The sequence below is a fragment of the Bos grunniens genome, chromosome 15 (assembly GCF_055505025.1).
Source record: "Bos grunniens cultivar Pamir isolate PY7600 chromosome 15, Bosgru_T2T1.0, whole genome shotgun sequence".
Taxonomy (NCBI): Eukaryota; Metazoa; Chordata; class Mammalia; order Artiodactyla; family Bovidae; genus Bos; species Bos grunniens.
The window spans coordinates 42,235,828-42,254,042 of NC_141179.1; the positions used below are offsets into that span (position 1 = coordinate 42,235,828).

Sequence of the window (18,215 nt, forward strand, 5' to 3'; positions counted from 1 at the left end):
GGAAGGTGGTGGAGAAACAGAAGTCATGGTCTCTCCCCATGGTCTCATAGGCGGGAGGTTCTGCCAAGGCTTCCATACGTTCCCCTATGAATCACCCACACCAGGGCTCCAGGCTCCTGAGACCACTGGTGGTGGGGCTCTGTTAATTTTTATAACTCATTTAAAGCTCTGATTTTATAGAGTTCTAAGCAAAAAATAAGGGCACACTGCTAGTGTAGCTCACAGAATTAAAGAAGTAAGCAGCTTCAGGAGCCATAAGAGCCATCATGGGCTGGGTTCCCCAGAAAGCTGACTCATAGATGGATGTTAGCATGGAGGAAGTTTTTTCAGGAGAGCTGTGGAAGGGAAGGAAGCAGGACTGGGTGGAGAGAGAACCTCAGGTGCGAACCTGCCATACCTGCCCCAGACCACCTGGGGAGAGTCCTGAATCTGCCAAGATCATTCAGTGCTGAGGAGAGACGCCAAGCCTTTATCCCTGCATGATTATCAGTGGTCCTGACTTGAGTGAAGGAAGCAAGACATTGACAAACCATAAGGCAGCTCTCTTCAGCTGAGGCGATCCCTGTTGAAAACAGGGCTTGGGGCTTTCTGCCAACAGCTCCCAGGCTACCGGAGGTAAGCAGTCTATAATTCCTGTTAGGGACTGGAAATGTGTGCACCCCAAGATTCGTATGTTGAAGTCCTAATGCCCAATGAGACTGTAGTTTGATAGGGCCTGTGAGGAGGTAATTAAGGTTAAAAAGTAGGGCCTTGATCTAATAGGGCTGGTACACTAGGGGGAAGAAGAGATACCCGAGCTCTGTCTCCCGCCTGGTGCAGACAGTGAGAAGGTAGCTTCTGCAAGCCGAGGAGAGAGCCTGCGCCAGACCCTGACCACGTTGGCACCTGGATCTTGGACTTTCCAGTCTCCGGAACTGTGAGAAAGCCAATTTCTGTTGTTCAGGCCATCCAGTCTATGGTCCTGTGTCAGGACAGACCAAGCGGATTAATACAATTCCTGAAGGAGAATATGGGCCGCACAGGAGAGGATCCAGTACAGGGACTGACTCAGTTACCATCCACTTTCTCCCTCCTCTCTCTCTCTCCCTGACTACCCACTCTCCCCACCTCTGCCCTTTTCCCCCAAGTTGTGAGAGACAACACGACCACCGTCAACCCCTCCCCCTTCTGAAATCGTGATCCAAGAAAGACGAGAGCTCTCTTTCAGGCTTTCCAGCTTGGAAAATCCCAAGATCTTCTTGGGAAGGGCTGTGCTGCATCCAGCCCACACCGTATGCACCCTCTTGGACCAATCCTGGGCCAGTAGCTTTGCCTTTGGCCAAATAGGCAAGATTTGCTATCAGAAGGTAAAGGACTAAGCAAAGATGCTGAGCAGGGGGAAAAAACTACGAATGCCAGCCTTTATTTTACCAATTGGGCTTCCCTGGTGGCTCAGACGGTAAAGAAACTGCCTGCAATGTGGGAGACTGGGTTCGATCCCTGGGTTAGGAAGATCCCCTGGAGGAGGGCATGACAACCCACTCCAGTATTCTTGCCTGGAGAATCCCATGGACAGAGGAGCCTGGCAGGCTACAGTCCATGGAGTTGCAAAGAGTCAGACACAACTGAGTAACTAACAGACACACAGATTTCACCAATTATTTGCTCAGGCACATTTCTGTAACACACCAACCATGTGACATCCAGCAAGTGACTTTGCCTCTCTAAGCTTTGCTGTCCTCATCTATCTGAGGGAGATGGCAGTGTTGTCATAAAAACAAAAGCAGGAAGGCATGTAAGAAGCCTGCCTAGCATAAAGCTGGCACACAGTATATGCCCAATAAGAGGCCTCTTCTGTGATGGTCTAAACATTGCTCTAAGAAAATCTCAAACTTCTTAGCCAATTTTCCAAACATGGGGGAAAAGCAAAATTACGTCGAGTAGAAATACATTTGCCCCACGTCCCAAAACTCTTAAAGTTATCTGGAATATGCATTCTTCAGGTAAGAAAACTGAAGCCCCAGTAAGTTAACAACTAGCTCCAGAGCTCACAAAGAGGAGAGAGAGGGTGGGGATCGAGGACCCTGAACTCTAGAAATGTTCCCGGTCCCCCGCACCAGCTGCCCCTCCACCCTGTCATTGCATCCACGTGTCCCCTCAACCAGGCCCCGGTACATCCCAACCCAGGCCTGCAGCCTCTCTTTTCTTCCTCGCAGACACCTGCCTGTATGGTCAAGCCCAAGGCTGCTCAGCAAGTGTGTTACTAAGATGGAATTGAAACCCACGGAAGTATCTGGAAAGCAAGTGGGATATCTGGAAGTAATAAACTTCTGACTGCTTGTTCATTTGGCACCCAGTGGGGGTGGCACAGATTCTTCTCATCGCTCTTTCTTAAGAATCAATAAAAAGTTAGTGATGCATTTAGCAGAGATCAAATAAATGAAATTGGGTTTCTTTTTTAACCCTTTGTTGGACTGATACTCTGGTCTCATTCCTAAAACTCACTTTAGGTTAATCTGACCCATCTTTTGGTAATCGCATTACAAATTTTAAGGACTGAGTGTGTGTGCTGAGAAGAAAGAAGCATGTGACTGGCCAGGGGAGGTGCGAGCACCAAGGGGAAAATAGCGTCTCTGGCTGAGGTTCAAGGATGGATGACTAAGTAGGGAGTGGGCATCGGAGGCAGGAAGAACCAGCATGAGCAAAGATGTGAAAAAAAAAGACACACAGAATGCGTTTGAGACCGGCAGGGCCAAGTGGGAGTTTGGGGAGCCTTTTGATGAGTTTCATGGCTGGGGTCAAAAGGGGACTGGTCACAACGGCCAGCACTGCCCACAGGCTAAGGCAGAGGTAGTGCTGCAGACAAAGTCAGAAATGATAGACTTGGAGGCCGAACTTGTCTTGTCTGATCCTTACAGGAGAGTGCTGGAGGAAGACAGGCCTGAGCTCAAGTGCCACTGCGGCCATCGACTTGATGTGAGGTTTTAAACACTGGTTTTGTAATGCCTTGGTGAACCTCTGTTTCCTCAGCACCTGGAGGCGATAATAGTGCTTCCCCTTAGAGTTTGCAAACTCAATGTCTACAGATGCCAAGACGGGGAAGATAAATGACTTCTCCTGGGTATAAAGCAGCAAGGGATTGCATTCAACTTCTAATGCTAGAAGTAGGCAAACACAAAATATTTTTTAAAAAACATTGTGCAAGCTAAACAAAACACACTTGGCCAGCGTATAACCAGCATGTAAATTCTTGATTGTCTCACAGGATTGTTGTGAGAATTAAGTGAGATAATGCATATAAAATGTTTTGCAGAGTTGAGAAGCTAAACAAAAATAGACCTTCGTGTATATGAGGTTTAAGAACAGGCTAAACTAATCTATGGTGATAGGAATCAGAACAGTGTTTACCTAGGAGAAGGAAGGGCACTGACCATGAAGGATATGCAGGGGATTTTATGGTGTCCTGGAAAATCTCTAGTTCTAGTTCAGGGTGCATACAGGTTTGTAAACATACATAAAAATTCACTGAGTAGTACATTTAAGCTTTGTAAACTTTGTTGTCTAAAGGTTACACTTCAATCAAAAAGGAAATTTTAAAAGAGGTCCTTCACAGAGTGTGTGTGAGCTCAATCACTAAGTCGTGTCCACATCTTTGCAACCCCATGGACTGGCCTGCCAGCATTCTCTGCCCATGGGATTTCCCAGGTAAGAATACTGGAGTGGTTAGCCTCTTCCTCCTGCAGGAGATCTTCCTGACCCAGGGATCGAACCTGTGTCTCCTGCATTGGCAGGAGGATTCTTTACCACTAAGCCACCTAATAAATGGTTATTATAACTGTTATTATCATTACTACTTTTACCATTATTATGATGACTATATCACGAGGTTAGTAAACCAACCAAAGAGCAACAAACGTTCACTCATATGTATGTATGTAAGTCCTGTGTCCTCCCCTGGCAGAGAAACAGCGCAGGTGTCTCTTCCTCCTCTCATAAGGGCACCGGCCCTACAGATGAGGGCCCCACCCCATGAGCTCATTTTACCTTTATCATCTCCACACAAGACTCATCTCCAAACACGGTCACATTGTGGCGGGGGGAGGTGGGGAAGGGGGGTGGGTAGGGCTTCAACACATGAATGTGGAGGGACATAAGCATTCAGCCCACAACACAGAGTCAGGGAAACTTTAACAACACTGTCTTCTATGGTAAAAAAAAAAAAAAAAAAGGAAAACAGAAAATGTACCAAATGAATTAGACAATCTAGCAAAGGCAATTTCCAGGCAGAATATCAAAAGTGTCACCTGGCTTCTTCTGGCTGCTTATAATCAAATGTGAAAAGGGAGAAAGCATGTTAAAGAAAGAACCATTGAGCACAAAGGAGTCAGGACTTGCTGGGTTTGAAAACTGAAATGTCTTATTCTTAGATTCTCCAGACAGGAAACGATGCTAAAATTTTCAAATGACCTCTAGGCAAAGATCAAATCTAGGCTACTCTCAGGATGATATGCTCTGAAGATGCCCCTCAAGGAGTGAACATAGAACTCTTTCTTAAGACCTTTGAAATTTGTAAGCTGGTGATTCAAACAGAAAAAGAAGTTCCTCATAGAGCCTCACCAACACACAGTAGGGCTTCTGATATAATTTCTTTAATTTTCTTGAGATATAGTTGATTTATAATGTAGTGTTTATTCCTGCTGTACAGCAAAATGATTCAGTTATACATGTATATACGTATACTTATGTGTATACGTGTGTATTCTTTTTCATGTTCTTTCCCAGTATGGTTTATCAGAGAATGTTGTATATAGTTCCCCGTGCTATACAGAAGGACCTTGTTGTTTGTCCATCCTATATATAGGAGTTTGCATTTGCTAATCCCAAACTTCTAATCCTTCCCTTCCCCACCCTCCAAGGACTACTGATAATCTTAAGTGTGGTGTTCCCTAGCAGCCTTACAGGGAACTCAAGATAGAAAAAGGCTTATCTCATTGATATTTGTGGTAGTGAGTTTTATCTAATGGAAGGAACAGCAATGAAATTCATAGAGAGCTGACAGTGATATTAAGGTGATTTCTCTGCCTGTTTGGATGAAGCGGTACAGAGACAGTGATACGAAAACTGTTCTTTGACCCTCCAAACTATGAAAGAGGACTGAGAAAATGATGTAGCTGCAAACAATAACCATTTCTTATGGAAAAGAAAGGATGACTCCAAGAGCTGATGCCTCTGAGCACAGGGTGTGGAGCCAAGAGCTATGGAAAACCATTCCCAAGCAGCAGGGCTGAGTTCTAATCTGAAAACTACCCATGTGCCCAGGCTTCCCTCATGGCTCAGTTGGTAAAGAATCCACCTGCCCACTGTTTATAATAGCCAGGACATGGAAGCAACCTAGATGTCCATCAGCAGATGAATGGATAAGAAAGCTGTGGTACATATACACAATGGAGTATTACTCAGCCACTAAAAAGAATACATTTGAATCAGTTCTAATGAGGTGGATGAAACTGGAGCCTATTATATAGAGTGAAGTAAGCCAGAAAGAAAAACACCAATACAGTATACTAACGCATATATATGGAATTTAGAAAGATGGTAACAATAACCCTGTATACAAGACAGCAAAAGAGACACTGATGTATAGAACAGTCTTTTGGACTCTGTGGGAGAGGGAGAGGGTGGGATGATTTGGGAGAATGGCATTGAAACATGTATAATATCATATATGAAACGAGTCGTCAGTCCAGGTTCGATGCACGATACTGGATGCTTGGGGCTGGTGCACTGGGACGACCCAAAGGGATGGTATGGGGAGGGAGGAGAGAGGAGGGTTCAGGATGGGGAACACATGTATACCTGTGGCAGATTCATTTTGATATATGGCAAAACCAATACAATATTGTAAAGTTAAAAAATAAAATAAAAATTAAAAAAAAAAAAAAGAATCCACCTGCCATGCAAGAGACCCCGGTCTGATTCCTGGGTAGAGAAGATCCCCTGGAGAAGGGATAGGCTACCCACTCCAGTATTCTTGGGCTTCCCTTGTGGCTCAGCTGGTAAAGAATCTGCCTGCAATATGGGAGACCTGTTGGGAAGATGCCCTGGAGAAGGGAAAGGCTACCCACTCCAGTGTTCAGGCCTAGAGAATTCCATGGACTGTATAGTCCATGGAGTCGCAAAGAGGCAGACGTGACTGAGTGACTTTCACTTTTACTCTCACTTTCACCCATGTGCCCAGGAGAATTTCAGAATTGCTAAGGATCCCCATGTAGCTCCCATTTTCCTTTTTCTGTTTCATTTTTAATGAGACTCAGTTTCAATCCCTGGGTTGGGAAGATCCCCTGGAGGAGGAAGTGGCAACCTCTGCAATATTCTTGCCTGGAAAACCCCAAGGACAGAGGAGCCTGGCGGGCTACAGTCCATGGGGCCACAAAGAGTCTGACATGACTGAGCGACTGAGCACGTGCCTGTCCCACCATTGTATATTAGGTGGTGTGAAGGCATAGTGTTTCTTCAATTCACAGGCATAGAGATCAAGAACTGTACAGGAGGAACTGTATTTTGAGAAAGCCACCCAGTGAGCCTCATCTGAACCTGGGCCAGATTGGATGACAAGGCCCAGGACTTCAAGTGGATGCTTCAGTGGAATGAGACTTTGGGAGATCTTGGAAAGAAGTGAGTGTATTTTTATGGGAGACATGTCTGGGTCGCAGGAGCCAGAAGGTAGACTGAGTAGCCAACCTCCAAGGAGCCTCCTGGGATTCTTGCCTGCCTGGAATCCCCTCTCACACTGCATCAGGGCTGGTCCTGTGTATACAGTACAGAGAAGATGAGGCTAGGCCATAAAGGGCCTGACAGCTTCTTCCTTGGACTCAGATCTGCTCTGAGCAAAGCTTCTGACATGATGTGAGGACACTCACACTGCCCTAGGAAGAGGAACTGAGGCCCTGCCAATACCAGCAGCAATGCTCCAGCCGTGTGAGTGAACCCACTTGAGAGCAGATCCTCCAGGGCCAGTCAGGCCATGAGATGAGGGCAGTCCCAGATGACATCTGCCCGCAGCCTCATGAGAGTCCCTGAGCCAGAACCTTCCGGCTATGCTACTCCAGAAGTTCTGCCCCAAAGAAAGCAGGAGCAAGAAAAGAAAGGTTACTGTTGTTCTAAGCCACTAGATTTTGGAGTGATTTGTTACCCATAGATGACAAACACAACTCTACTGGGTATAAAAAAGAGAATCCAGTGTAATCACCATGAGAGTAAAAAGAAAATGTGTATTCACGGGACAACACGTAGCATCGGGCAGCCTGATAAAGGGCAACTTCTCTCCCCTGGTGGGCATTGCCAACGGGGATCAGGACGTGAGATGCTGGGGCTGGTGAGACTTGGGGATATGCTTTCAAGAGGGCACCTGGCCGTCTTAGACGGGAGCCTTTCCTGTCCACACTAAACCCTCTCAGGTCCAGGCTTGTTGCTGCCAACGAGGTCTTTCCGCCTTCAGGGCTCCTTTGCAGCCGTCTGTCATCATTGACAGAAACAGGTCAGGGATTACCAGTCCTGTGTTGCAGAGGACAGAATTGAGGGTCCCACTGCGTGATTGACTTGTCCAGGTTCTGGGCACCTTCTGCTCCCAGGACAGTTCAAAGCTGCCTTCAGCTTCCAAAGGAATCAAAGACCCCAAAGAACCTCAAGGCTGAGCCAGAAAGGGATACGCAGGCACAACATGCAGAGGCAATGCAGGCCATCTACTCTGACGGGGACGCTCCACAAGTAATAACTGACCATGGCTACCTTAAAGCAGTCTTGCAGGCATACTGAAATCTAGGCCTCTGGACACTGAAGCTGGGCTAGTACCACTGCCCTGACTGTGTCTCCTTCACCAGGCAGGCTCAGGCCTTTCAGAGTCCCTGAGGCTCTTCCCTACGATGTGGGGTTCAACTGGTGGTCTCAAGGCTCTGTGTGGCTCTGACACTGTAGGACTCATGAGCAGTTGGTGAGACCTTCAACAGTGATGTTGGCACACTAACACCAGACTCCCACTTCGAGTCTCCAGTCTACAAAATCAATGCCAAACAGGAAACTGCAAGCACTAATTTATTCTGCGTTTTTTTTCCACCATGGGACTTGCTTTATACACATTGCAATATGCACTCTAATAAGATATTAGGCAGACAAAGAAGGTTTCTGCCAGCTTCCCAGCCCCCTGACATATGCTCCCATTTCTGCCTGTCCCCTAGAGAGGGGACCACCCTGGGACTGTGATCAAGAATGACTGCAGAGAGCCAGGCAGAAGGCTGGTTGTGAAAACAACCAAGCTCGTAAAATCAAATGGAACAACATAAAACCAAATGATGAAATGAAATAACAAGATGACCAAGCTAGATTAATGTCAGAGGGCCCTCTGCCCCACACCCACTCTTGGTGGGTCTGTGAGTTTTGGTGGTCTTTATATCTAAGAGGAAGGAGATAAGCTGGCATATCTTTCTGTCCAGCCCTACCCAGTTGACTTGGCCTGCCAAGGCCCTGGGGCAGTGGAATCATCCTGACAAAACAAGAAGGTGAAGTGGGGTCTGCATCGAGCACAGTGCACGCTGGCACCTGCTCTGCTGGGCTTGGCCCTGGGGGCCCAAGCGAGCACTGGACTGACACTAGGCACCAGCCGGCATGCCTGCACGTGGGGGAAGGGCAAACCTCCAGGCCTTCCCCGTTACAGCCATCTCTGCAGTCGTGCATGGGACCGGGACTGTCTAGACGCCCAGAAACACAGTCATGAAAACTCAGCCATTTGAAGGCTAAATTTTGAGCAGGAGTGACTGACAGCTCTGAGTGAGTGAGGCCTGTGTAGAGCTGTGCGGGTCATGAACTGGAGTACGAAGCAGAAGTGGGCTGGCAGGACACTCACAATCGGGACAAGGCAGGCAGCAGGGGACCTGGGTGGTGCTTAAGTCGCCGGTGTCTAAAGAGGCCAATGTGGCCCTGGGGAGCCGGGCAGGCAGTTAGTACTCGGCCCCTCTGAAGTGCAGCCTCATATAGTGTGTGGCTGTCACTGCACTCGTGAGCACATTGACCGAGTCATCCATATGCAGGGGGCTTACTTCTTAGCTGAGCTGTTTGTGGTCTTTACAAACTCTTAAATAAAGGAGGCTTGTTGATACCTTTGAGGGCACAGGTGAGGTGTGCAGTACCCCCCCCCCCACCATGATTCTTAACAGGGTTAGACTCAGGAAGGAGGTCCCCTGAATCTCCCCTGCAGAGGACAGAGAGCCAGCCTCTTCCTGCTCAGGTGCACGAGCCTCTCCTTACCCTTTAATTTCCCTCCTCTCTCTGTGAGAGGCAGACCCAAGACAAGATCTCCTGTTCTTTCCACTGGGTGAAGAAGAAGAACTCAGAGCCTGGGATCAGAAACTAACACCACATCTCTATCAAGTGGAAGTGGAACAAAGAGACGAATAAGGAATCCCTCAGAAGAAATGGAGTAGCCATCATGGTCAACAAAAGAGTCCGAAATGCAGTACTTGGATGCAATCTCAAAAATGACAGAATGATCTCTGTTCATTTCCAAGGCAAACCACTCAATATCACAGTAATCCAAGTCTATGCCCCAACCAGCAACACTGAAGAAGCTGAAGTTGAACGGTTCTATGAAGACCTACAAGACCTTTTAGAACTAACACCCAAAAAAGATGGCCTTTTCATTATCAGGGACTGGAATGCAAAAGTAGGAAGTCAAGAAACACCTGGAGTAACAGGCAAATTAGGCCTTGGAATATGGAATGAAGCAGGGCAAAGGCTAATAGAGTTTTGCCAAGAAAATGCACTGGTCATAGCAAGCACCTTCTTCCAAAAACACAAGAGAAGACTCTACACATGGACATCACCAGATGGTCAACACCAAAATCAGATTGATTATATTCTTTGCACCCAACCATGGAGAAGCTCTATACAGTCAACCAAAACAAGACCAGGAGCTGACTGTGGCTCAGACCATGAACTCCTTATTGCCAAATTCAGACTTAAATTGAAGAAAGTAGGGAAAACCACTAGACCATTCAGGTATGATCTAAATCAAATCCCTTATGATTCCACTGTATAGTGGAAGTGAGAAATAGATTTAAGGGACTAGATCTGATAGATAGAGTGCCTGATGAACTATGGAATGAGGTTCATGACATTGTACAGGAGACAGGGATCAAGACCATCCCCATGGAAAAGAAATGCAAAAAAGCAAAATGGCTATCTGGAGAGGCCTTACAAATAGCTGTGAAAAGAAGAGAAGCAAAAAGCAAAGGAGAAAAGGAAACATATAAGCATCTGAATGCAGAGTTCCAAAGAATAGCAAGAAGAGATAAGAAAGCCTTCCTCAGCGATCAATGCAAAGAAATAGAGGAAAACAACAGAATGGGAAAAACTAGAGATCTCTTCAAGAAAATCAGAGATACCAAAGGAATATTTCATGCAAAGATGGGCTCGATAAAGGACAGAAATGGTACGGACCTAGCAGAAGCAGAAGATATTAAGAAGAGGTGGCAAGAATACACAGAAGAACTGTACAAAAAAGATCTTCATGTCCCAGATAATCACGATGGTGTGATCACTCACCTAGAGCCAGACATCCTGGAATGTGAAGTCAAGTGGGCCTTAGAAAGCATCACTACGAACAAAGCTAGTGGAGGTGATGGAATTCCAGTTGAGCTATTCCAAATCCTGAAAGATGATGCTGTGAAAGTGCTGCACTCAATATGCCAGCACATTTGGAAAACTCAGCAGTGGCCACAAGGACTGGAAAAGGGCAGTTTTCATTCAATCCCAAAGAAAGGCAATGCCAAGAATGCTCCAACTACTGCACAATTGCACTCACCTCACACGCTAGTAAAGTAATGCTCAAAATTCTCCAAGCCAGGCTTCAGCAATATGTGAACCATGAACTTCCTGATGCTCAAGCTGGTTTTAGAAAAGTCAGAGGAACCAGAGATCAAATTGCCAACATCTGCTGGATCATCAAAAAAGAAAGAGAGTTCCAGAAAAACATCTATTTCTGCTTTATTGACTATGCCAAAGCCTTTGACTGTGTGGATCACAATAAACTGTGGAAAATTCTGAAAGAGATGGGAATACGAGACCACCTCACCTGCCTCTTGAGAAATGTGTATGCAGGTCAGGAAGCAACAGTTAGAACTGGACATGGAACAACAGACTGGTTCCAAATAGGAAAAGGAGTACATCAAGGCTGTATATTGTCACCCTGCTTATTTAACTTATATGCAGAATACATCATGAGAAATGCTGGACTGGAAGAAATGCAAGCTGGAATCAAGATTGCCAGGAGAAATATCAATAACCTCAGATATGCTGATGACACCACCTTTATGGCAGAAAGTGAAGAGGAACTCAAAAGCCTCTTGATGAAAGTGAAAGTGGAGAGTGACAAAGTTGGCTTAAAGCTCAACATTCAGAAAACGAAGATCATGGCATCCGATCCCATCACTTCATGGGAAATAGATGGGGAAACAGTGGAAAGTATCAGACTTTATTTTTCTGGGCTCCAAAATCACTGCAGATGGTGACTGCAGCCATGAAATTAAAAGACTCTTACTCCTTGGAAGGAAAGTTATGACCAACCTAGATAGCATATTGAAAAGCAGAGACGTTACTTTGCCAACAAAGGCTCATCTAGTCAAGGCTATGGTTTTTCCTGTGGTCATGTATGGATGTGAGAGTTGGACTGTGAAGAAGGCTGAGCACTGAAGAATTGATGCTTTTGAACTGTGGTGTTGGAGAAGACTCTTGAGCATCCCTTGGACTGCAAGGAGATCCAACCAGTCCATTCTGAAGGAGATCAGCCCTGGGATTTTTTTTTGGAGGCAATGATGCTAAAGCTGAAACTCCAGTACTTTGACCACCTCATGCAAAGAGTTGACTCATTGGAAAAGACTCTGATGCTGGGAAGGATTGGGGGCAGGAGGAGAAGGGGACGACAGAGGATGAGATGGCTGGATGGCATCACTGACTCGATGGACGTGAGTCTGAGTGAACTCCGGGAGTTGGTGATGGATAGGGAGGCCTGGCGTGCTGGGATTCATGGGGTCGCGAAGAGTCAGACACGACTGAGCGACTGAACTGAACTGAACTGAATCCCATTTCCTGTCTCATATCCGCATGCTTTCCAATTCCTTCCACTCCTGCGGGTGGTGAGAGCATTACCCACACTTGCCTGTACACACAAGCCTGCCCACTGCTAGGCATCAGCATCTGATGTGGATTGTGGGGTGAAAATGTGAGAACAGAGCTATGGATTAGCTCAGTTTCCCAGGAAATGCAGAGGCTGTACAGCCTGGGGCCTGACCTGTAGCAGAATGGCAGAGTAAGCAAGACTCTTGCCTTCTCCCAGTGATGCGGAAGCACACCCATGCACACACCATTCCCCACCTGCCCATAATTGCTGTGTGGACACCACTGCCTTTACTCACCATCAACCTGCCTCCACTCGGACCTCAACCCTTTCACCACCCCCACCCCGATTCCAGCCTTGGAGATACTACTTTTTGTACAAGGACTGTGACATCAGAGCCTTACTTTTCCCATGTGAACCATGACTTAGCTCATCCTGAAGACCTCATGGCACCTAGTAGTCCCTTTCAGCTGCAGCCCTGAAGACATCAGCTCAAATCGTAGCCCCTTGGCCAGTGCCTCTGCAGGCCCAGCTGCCCAGTGCCCAGCTGCAGAGTGAAGACAGACAACAGGACACTTGCTCTATTCCCTGCACCGAGAGGGAACAGAGCCTCCTCTTCCTGCAGCCAAAATAGACATTGCTCCAAAAGAGACATACCTGTGACCAAGAAGCACAGTAAGATGGTCAACATCATTAGTCATTAGGAATCACAAAGAGACACCGTTTTATGACCATCAGGATGACTACTATCATTACTACAGAAAATAGCAAGTGTTGGGGAGGATGTGGAGAGGTTAAAATTGTCGTACACTGCTGGTGGTATTGTGAAACAGTGCAGTCACTATGGAAAACAGTTTGAAAATTCCTTAAAAAATTAAACAAAAAGTTATCACGCTGCTGCTGCTGCTGCCAAGTCACTTCAGTCGTGTCCGACTCTGTGCGACCCCATAGACGGCAGCCCAACAGGCTGCACCGTCCCTGGGATTCTCCAGGCAAGAATACTGGAGTGGGTTGCCATTTCCTTCTCCAATACATGAAAGTGAAAAGTGAAAGTGAAGTCGCTTAGTCATGTCCATATCCCCCCCAAAACAAAGATTAGTATAGGCTGCATTGAGGATGTGTATTTGAGTGCTGAAGACTTGAAGGAGGTCAGCTATTTCAAGCCATAGAAATATCTGGATGAGGAGCAATCAGGACAAAGGAAACAGAGCCAAGGCTCTGAGCAGAGAGGGTGCCCACTGTGTTAGGGAAATAGCAAGGGGCCGGCATGTGTGCCTTGCAGTGAGGAAGTCACAACAGAGAGAGGGGAGGTGTGGCCAGGAAGATCACAGAGGGCCTGAGAAACCACTGTAAGTTCTCTCTGTTCTGTAAATTTGCTTTGAGGCCCCAAGGCTCCCAGCCCCAGCAGCCTCTCTTGACTTAGTTGGGCCCCTGATGGGAAGGAACATCAGGGCTGGGATGCCAGCCCAGCCTGTTTTGCCAGATGCAAGCCATGACACTGTCTCAGGAATGGCTGCCACGTGTCTTGGCACTGAACTTGGCAGCCTAGACCCAGGCTTGCAGTGCGGCTTTCACACAGGCCGTGTGCCCAGGCCTTCTCCTGCCTGATTCCATCCCTCTCGCACACCTCTCACCCTCCCTCTCGCACAGCCTATCTCCCCATTGCTGGGCACAGAGGAGGTAGGAAGGAAGGCCATGGCCATGTTCTGGGTTGTTGATGCTTTTTTGCCAGCCGATGTCTTTACTGCTAATTGACCTTTATTACACCCTCCATCACTTGGAAACCCATTTCAGCCCCCATTGCTCTGAGTGCCTCTTGAAAGTAAAAAATCACAGACTTCTAACTGAACCATCATTATCTTGACATTGCAACGCGAACCAGGTCCCTCACCCTAGCCCATTATCTCTCTCCTCTTTCCAACTTGGAAAAAAATATATGATCAATGTAAGAAAGTCATTTATTCTCCACTTTCTAGGCTGCACACCAAATAGTTTGTCAAGGCCCTTTAAAAGCCACTCACCTCACTCACATTCTGCTCAGAAGGTTGCTTTGTCTTTTTCTCAGCCATTGATTTTTGCATCTTGTTAGGATTGTTCTGTGCTCTTAAGGAATTATTAACAAATTAGCCAAAGTCTATGAGCTGCAACTCAGCCAGCAAGGCTCACCTAGACAGACAGTCTGGGCTCTCTTCCTTTCTACCTGGCACCAGGAGAATGGGACGGTGTGGGGGGGGAGCGGGGCAGGGGGACATGGTGCCTGGTCAGGAGTACAGCCCTCAGGGAGGGCACTCTGCAGTGCCCAGGAGGAGCAGGCGGACTGCTCCAGGCTCGACAGAGTCCTGAGGATGAAGTGTGGACTTCTGGAGATAACAGGGAATCCACAGAGAGTGGTAAAAGGGTGTGGTTTTTGAACCAGAAAGACTTGAGTTTGAATCCAAATTGAACTAGTTACTTGCTGTGTGGCCTGGGCAGTTGTCCTGGTGTTTTGGGCTACAGGGGTCCAAGAGTGTTATAACCAATAAGGATCCAGCTGCAGCTCTCGCCGAGTCTCAGCAACGGAAGGACAAAGGAAGGTGATAAGGGTGCTAAGGAAGAGCAAGTCTGGAGTCAGGGGCAAAGTCTGGGTTCTACAGAGCAGAGCCCTGCGTGGGAGACCCAGGAAACCAGATCTCAGTGTCCAGACTGGGGTCACTGAACACTCATACCTAGTCCAAGCTGGCCTCAGCATCCGAGAAGTCCTCCATCGGCCCTTGGTTTCAGAGAAACACTCTAACTAAAACCCTGTACTACATGCAAGACAAAATAGCACAGTAGCTAAGAGCATGAACTGGGAGCCAGAATTCCTGGGTCCAAACCCAGGAAGTCTCTTAACCTTTGGTGCCTGTTTCCTCATCTGTAAAATGGGTCTAATCATTGTACCTCCCATGGAGTTCTTATTAAGAGTAACGAGTTAATATGTATAAAGGGCTTAGAAAAGTGCCTGGCCCCTAGTAAGTGCTATAGAGTTAACTTTAAAAGAAAAAAAGCAGAGGGGAGCTTGCATATCACAGAAAATGTTATCCCAATTTCCCCTCCCTAGTATGAGTAAGTATGAGTAAAAACTATGGATGATGGCTTTACAAACCCAGGCTTTGTCGCTAGGGCTTCCTTCTCCCCCACCATCAGCCCAACCAATTACCAAGTCTTCTCACCCCTTCCACCACCCGACCAGGCACACTGCCACCATCCCCTTCTGGACTGTTGCAGCAAATCCCCTCCTAACTTCTCTATGGTCTCCTTATCTCTGGTCTCATGTCCCCCAACTCACTCGTCACACTTGCAGCAAAGTGATCTTTATAAATCACAAGTCTGGTCCTATTGCTCCTATTGTCTCTAGGAGTCACTAACTCTTTGGAACACAAGGCCCTACGTGGTCCTCAACAAAATCCTGTAACTTCATTTACTGCCCTCATCCTCGCTGTTTATAGCCAGCAACATTCAATGGCCTGTTGTCATCCACACCACGCACACACGCGTGCATACACACACACACACACACTGTGTTCCTTTTGTTCTATTCTCTCTGCCTGAAGTATCCCTGAGGCTTCCTCCACCTCCCTCCACCAACCTTTCATCTCAACACTGCCACCACCGCCACAGCTGAACCCAGCTAGCACTGAGGACCCTGGTCTCATTTCTTCCTGGAATCCTCCCCTGAAGCCAGCAGTTGGATTTGACATCTGCGGACATTAGAATAATCCTAGATAACATAAATTTCTAACTGTAAGTGACTTAACCCAATCAAAGTTTATTTCTCAGCCCCAGGTTAGTTTAGTGTAGGTGTCCCTGGTTAACAAGCAACTTTTCCTCACATAGAAATTTAGGGGTGAATCTTCTGGCTCCATAACCCCTAGGATCTCAGAGTCTTCTGCATTCAACAGATTGGAGGGGTGAAAGGAGCTGGAAGAGGCAGATTTGCTTCTTAAAAATCCCTGGTCACAAGTAGTGCACCTCACTCCACCATTTCCTCGTGAGGACTAGTCTCCAGGTCACTCCACAGTGGAACATGTCCCCCTGCCACCCAGGGGACAGCTGGCCCTTGCTACCTCAGGGCCACTGCTAGGCTCTACCCTGGCACTCTGTCCCTCCATCCACCTCAGAGTTGTCGAAATGCATCGCTGAGATCTGCATCCAGGCCTAGCCCCCCAGCAGACGGTGAGCCCCTGAGGGTAAGGGCCCCATCCCTTTTCCCTGTCGCCAGCACCTGGCCTAGTGCCTCGCGCTGTGTAGGGTGAATGGCCAAGCTGAGTCAGAACCAGCTCCACGACCAGATAGGTGTGACCCTGGTGGCAGAAAGTCCCGGCTGGGAGCAGCTGAGCCAGACTGGGGAAGGGAGAGGCCAGGATACAGACTGAAGGGAGATCTTCCCAGGAAAGATAAAATACAGAGAGAAAGATTTGGTCCTTTGGAGAGGTTTGCATCTTGATCTTCATGGCATCTCTTAGGCTGGAAAGGGCTCAAACTCTGAGAGGTCTGAAACACATACTCTTCGTAGCTAACACAGGTAGCCCATGTCCTGTGCCAAGCACTGTTCTAGGTACTACGCATGCATTAATTCACGCATGCATGCTAAGTCACTTCAGTTGTGTCCGACTCTTTGCGACCCTATGAACCACAGCCTGCCAGGCCCCTCTGTCCATGGGATCCTCCAGGCAAGAGTACTGGAGTCGGTTGCTATTCCCTCCTTCTGGAGATCTTCCCAACCCAGGGATCGAACCCACATCTCTTATGTCTCCTGCATTGGTAGATGGGTTCTTTACCACTAGCACCACCTGGGAAGCCCACATTAATTCATAAATCCTCACAATTACTTCATATTGCAAATGGGGAAATGGATGCTCAGCTCAGAAAGGTTCAATGACAATGATGTTCTTTCTACCTGTGACTTTATTTTCCTCCTTTGCAGCCCCTAGAAGCCCTAGGACAAGGAAGATTTCAACCTATTTTCCAGCATTTCTTTCAGTGGGAATTAGATTTGGGGGAACACCAGAGATGTGACATCCTGGAGGCCAAAGCAGACCTTTTGGAGTTTTCTTGCCCCAATCTGAAACTTAGGGCTCAGGTAAGAGGCCAGAAAATGAATTTCCAAAATTATTCTTCACTTTGAATGCTAAACATTTTGCAAACTAAGAAAGACTGGACTTTCCACTGATGTTTATGTCTTATAATGTCCCTTGGTCAAATTAATGAATAGTAGAGGTTGGAGCCAAATAATAAATTGCAATTCTCCAAGGCCATCTCAACATGACACTTCTGTAGAAATAACAATGATCATGTTACAACAGGAGGACAGTCTCTCTGCATACAACATCAGGGCTGACTACCCAGAGGCCAGCAGGGCAGAAACCCCACCCCCCTCCAGCCAGGCTTCCCATCCCCAACACTGGGCATTTCTATAGTCTTAGCTGGATAACAACCACCACCTCTCCTAGAAAATCACTGCTGCAGAAATGTTTGACACTGAAGACAAGGGAGGCAGCTATAATTTGTCATTATAGAATTACCCAGTGACTATAGCCACCTGTCCTCGCTGCCATCAGTCTGAACTCTGAGCTCCACTCTTGTCACAGCCAGGGCCTGCCAGGTGACAGCCACGGAAGAGCTGCTTCTTTCCCCATCACCTCAGGAAGGTCCAGCAGCCTCCGCTTCTGATAAAATAGGTGCCTCCGAGGTCTCCCCCTGACTCTTGCAAGAAGAGTAGATGAGCAACCACACCTGCTGACCTGCCACCCCCTCCATCACGGCCTGGGAAGTCACTCTTCCTCCTCACTTTCCCACAAGTGGATGGAGTGGCCATTGACAAGCTAAGGCGCTTGGACTTCGAAGCCAGGCAGGCCCAGATTCAATCTATGTCTCCAGGACATCCTAGCTATATGTGAGCCATACCGGGGAGAGGACCCTCCATTGATGGAATGTCCCAAGGCAGAAGCAAATGGATGAAAAGCAGCTGAATGAGTACAATAGTAATAAGCCAACACTTACAGGTATTAACTGTTTTACATGTACTAACTCATTTCCGTGAGGGCGCAGG

At 47.4% G+C, this 18,215-nt stretch overlaps 1 long non-coding RNA gene across 1 annotated transcript; it reads left to right on the plus strand.

Moving 5' to 3' along the window:
• Nucleotides 1-328: 328 nt before the first annotated feature.
• LOC147357732 (uncharacterized) lies at nucleotides 329-2,419 on the plus strand. The gene is made up of 2 exons (XR_015142483.1): nucleotides 329-615; nucleotides 2,196-2,419. It is a non-coding gene; the product is annotated as an uncharacterized LOC147357732 (long non-coding RNA).
• Nucleotides 2,420-18,215: the final 15,796 nt, after the last annotated feature.